The 5,000-nt window shown below is 47.7% G+C and overlaps 1 pseudogene; it reads right to left on the bottom strand.

Annotated features, from left to right (window-relative positions):
• LOC124020851 overlaps window positions 1-5,000 on the bottom strand; it is a 165,062-nt pseudogene that overhangs the window by 20,274 nt on the left and 139,788 nt on the right.

Here is a 5,000-nt window from a genome sequence, read left to right as displayed (position 1 = left end):
TAGTGACTAAAGGGTTCCAGCTATTAGAATCAGATAGATATGTTAGTGACTGGAGGTTCCAGCTATTAGAATCAGATAGATATGTTAGAGACTAAAGGGTTCCAGCTATTAGAATCAGATAGATATGTTAGTGACTGGAGGTTCCAGCTATTAGAATCAGATAGATATGTTAGTGACTGGAGGTTCCAGCTATTAGAATCAGATAGATATGTTAGTGACTAAAGGGTTCCAGCTATTAGAATCAGATAGATATGTTAGTGACTAAAGGGTTCCAGCTATTAGAATCAGATAGATATGTTAGTGACTGGAGGGTTCCAGCTATTAGAATCAGATAGATATGTTAGTGACTGGAGGTTCCAGCTATTAGAATCAGATAGATATGTTAGTGACTAAAGGGTTCCAGCTATTAGAATCAGATAGATATGTTAGTGACTGGAGGTTCCAGCTATTAGAATCAGATAGATATGTTAGTGACTGGAGGTTTCCAGCTACTAGAATCAGATAGCTATGTTAGAGACTAAAGGGTTCCAGCTATTAGAATCAGATAGATATGTTAGTGACTAAAGGGTTCCAGCTATTAGAATCAGATAGATATGTTAGTGACTTCTCTGTCTGGAGTGTTCTGTCTGATGTGTTCTGTCTGGATTATTCTGTCTGGAGTGTTCTGTCTGGAGTGTTCTGTCTGGACTTCTCTGTCGGATGTGTTCTGTCTGGAGTGTTCTGTCTGGACTTCTCTGTCCGAAGTGTTCTGTCCGATGTGTTCTGTCTGGAGTGTTCTTTCTGGACTTCTCTGTCTGATGTGTTCTGTCTAGACCCCAACCCCAACCTCAACCCCAGAACCCAACCTCAACTCCAGACCCCAACCTCAACCCCAAACCCCAACCCCAGACCCCAACATCAACCCCAGACCCCAGACCTCAACCTCAACCCCAGACCTCGACCCCAGACCCCAACCTTAATCACAGACCTCAACCCCAGACCCCAACCCCAAACCCCAGACCCCAACCTCAACCCCAGACCTCAACCCCAGACCCCAGACCTCAACCTCAACCCCAGACCTCGACCCCAGACCCCAGACCTTAATCCCAGACCTCAACCCCAGACCCCAACCCCAAACCCCAGACCCCAACCTCAACCCCAGACCTCAACCCCAGACCCCAACCTCAACCTCAACCCCAGACCTCGACCCCAGACCCCAACCTTAATCCCAGAACTCAACCCCAGACCCCAACCCCAAACCCCAGACCCCAACCTCAACCCCAGACCTCAACCCCAGACCCCAGACCCCAGACCTCAACCCCAGACCCCAGACCGCAACCCCAGACCCCAGACCCCAGACCCCAACCTCAACCCCAGACACCAACCTCAACCCCAGACCTCAACCCCAGATCCCAGACCCCAATCTCAACCCCAGACCCCAGACCTCAACCCCAGACCCCAACCTCAACCCCAGACCTCAACCCCAGACCCCAACCTCGACCCCAGTCCCCAAACCTCAACCCCAGACCCCAACCTCAACCCCAGACCTCAACCCCAGACCCCAACCTCAACCGCAGACCCCAACCTCAACCCTAGACCCAGACCTCAACCTCAACCCCAGACCTCAACCCCAGACCCCAGACCTCAACCCCAGACCCCAACCTCAACCCGGACCTCAACCCCAGACCCCAACCTCAACCCCAGACCCCAGACCTCAACCCCAGACCCCAGACCTCAACCCCAGACCCCAGCCCGCAACCTCAACCCATGACCTCAACCCCTGACCTCAACCCCAGACTACAACCCTAGACCCCAACCTCAATCCCAGACCTCAACCCCTGACCTCAACCCCAGACCCCAGACCCCAACCTCAACCCCTGACCCCAACCTCAACCTCAACCCCAGACCCCAGACCTCAACCCCAGACCTCAACCCCAGACCCCAACCTCAACCCCTGACCCCAACCTCAACCCCAGACCCCAACCTCAACCCCAGACCCCAACCTCAACCCCTGACCCCAACCTCAACCCCAGACCCCAGACTACAACCCCAGACCTCAACCCCAAACTACAACCCCAGACCCCAGACCTCAAACCCAGACCTCAACCCCAGACCCCAGACCTCAAACCCAGACCTCAACCCCAGACCCCAGACCTCAAACCCAGACCTCAACACCAGACCTCAACCTCAACCCCAGACCTCAACCCCAACCCCAGTCCTCAACCCCAGACCTCAACCCCAGACCCCTCTGTGCTCTGCGTGTTGAAGGAAGACTGCTGGTTCAGACAGGAAGCCTGATAACGTTCCAAGGTGTGAACGGGAAGACAGTAACATTCCAACCCAACTGTATTTTTATTACAGAATGATGTCATTCACACACACACACACACACACACACACACACACACACACACACACACACACACACACACACACACACACACACACACACACACACACACACACACACACACACACACACACACACACACACACACACACACACTCACCCACTCACCCACTACTATAACACCCTATTCCCTAGTTAGTGCACTACTATAACATCCTATTTCTTAGTTAGTGCACTACTATAGCACCCTATTCCCTAGTTAGTGCGCTACTATAGCGCCCTATTCCCTAGTTAGTGCAGTACTATAGCACCCTATTCCCTACTTAGTCGCTACTATAGCACCCTATTCCTTAGTTAGTGCGCTACTACAGTGCCCTATTCCCTAGTTAGTGCGCTACTACAGCGCCCTATTCCCTAGTTAGTGCACTACTATAGCACCCTATTCCTTAGTTAGTGCACTACTATAGCACCCTATTCCCTAGTTAGTGCGCTACTACAGCGCCCTATTCCCTAGTTAGTGCACTAGTATAGCACCTTATTCCCTAGTTAGTGCACTACTATAGCGCCCTATTCCCTAGTTAGTGCAGTACTATAGCACCCTATTCCCTACTTAGTCGCTACTATAGCACCCTATTCCTTAGTTAGTGCGCTACTACAGTGCCCTATTCCCTAGTTAGTGCGCTACTACAGCGCCCTATTCCCTAGTTAGTGCACTACTATAGCACCCTATTCCTTAGTTAGTGCACTACTATAGCACCCTATTCCCTAGTTAGTGCGCTACTACAGCGCCCTATTCCCTAGTTAGTGCACTAGTATAGCACCCTATTCCCTAGTTAGTGTGCTACTACAGCGCCCGATTCCCTAGTTAGTGCACTACTATAGCACCTTATTCCCTAGTTAGTGCACTACTATAGCGCCCTATTCCCTAGTTAGTGCACTACTATAGCACCCTATTCCTTAGTTAGTGCACTACTATAGCACCCTATCTCCTAGTTAGTGCGCTACTACAGCGCCTATTCCCTAGTTAGTGCACTACTATAGCACCCTATTCCTTAGTTAGTGCACTACTATAGCACCCTATTCCCTAGTTAGTGCGCTACTACAGCGCCCTATTCCCTAGTTAGTGCACTAGTATAGCACCCTATTCCCTAGTTAGTGTGCTACTACAGTATCCTATTCCCTAGTTAGTGCACTAATATAGCACCCTATACCCTAGTTAGTGCGCTACTATAGCACCCTATTCCCTAGTTAGTGCAGTACTTTTGATCAGGACCCACAGGGTTAAAGGCAGAAAACTAGGGAATAGGACACCATTTGGGACACACATAGAGGCTGTTTAAAGAATCAGGAAGGAACAGCTCATCTCAGACATTTGGTTTATATTTGCCCACTTCCGTCCACCAGGCTAACCAACCAGACAGGGCAGCACTAAAACACTTCCTGTATGACCAGGAGAGGCTGTGGCAGTTGGCTATGTTTGGTTGTATTCAGTGTTGCTTACATAGAGGTCGACCAGCCAAACACATGCTGTAAACAACAATATCATCATGCAGCTGTTTGAGAATGTGTGTGTGTGTGTGTGTGTGTGTGTGTGTGTGTGTGTGTGTGTGTGTGTGTGTGTGTGTGTGTGTGTGTGTGTGTGTGTGTGTGTGTGTGTGTGTGTGTGTGTGTGTGTGTGTGTGTGTGTGTGTGTGTGTGTGTGAGCCCAAATGTTGACAATAACAGACAGTGACAGGTTGACAGAACTACTGCTGTGTGAGATAGACAAGCCTAATCTACCGCGACACGACACTGACCCTCACATTAACACCATAGCCTTAGTCTGTGGACCACACAACAGGTTGTGGCTCTGTGGGTGGTCAATTAGTCCTTATAAACTGGGTGGTTCCAGCCCTGAATGCTGATTGGCTGAAAGCCATTGTATATCAGAACGTATACCACGGGTATGACAAAACAAAACTTGTATTTTTACTGCTCTAATTACAATGGTAACCAGTTTATAATAGCAATAAGGCACCTCGGGGGTTTGGTTTATGGCTAATATACCACGGCTAAGGGCTGTATCCAGGCACTCCGCGTTGTGTCGTGCTTAAAGAACAACCCTTAGCCGTGTTATATTGGTCATATACCACACCCCCTCGAGTCTTATTGCTTAATGAACTAATACATATTAAAAAGCTAATATACTTACTTGGCAGTATTGTCTTGTATCTGTTTTTGGTTCCATGACTGGAAATGTCCATTACCTTTGGATCCACAAAGTTCATTGGGATTTCCTGAACGGACAAACAAAACAGACAAACAAAACAGACAAATAAAACAGACAAAACAGACAAACAAAACAGACAAATAAAACAGACAAAACAAAACAGACAAACAAAACAGACAAACAAAACAGACAAACAAAACAGACAAACAAAACAGACAAAACAGACAAACAAAACAGACAAACAAAACAGAAAACAAAACACAAACAAAAAACAGACAAACAGACAAAAAAACAGACAAACAAAACACAAACAACGGACAAACAAAACAGACAAACAAAACGGACAAACAAAACAAACAAACAAAACAGACAAAAAACAAACAAAACGGAAAAACAAAACAGACAAACAAAACAGACAAACAAAATGGACAAACAAAACAAACAAAACGGACAAACAAAACA

This window comes from Oncorhynchus gorbuscha, unplaced genomic scaffold, assembly GCF_021184085.1.
Source record: "Oncorhynchus gorbuscha isolate QuinsamMale2020 ecotype Even-year unplaced genomic scaffold, OgorEven_v1.0 Un_scaffold_953, whole genome shotgun sequence".
Taxonomy (NCBI): Eukaryota; Metazoa; Chordata; class Actinopteri; order Salmoniformes; family Salmonidae; genus Oncorhynchus; species Oncorhynchus gorbuscha.
The sequence above is the reverse complement of the archived record's forward strand: the minus strand, read 5'-3'. Positions and strand labels throughout refer to the sequence as shown.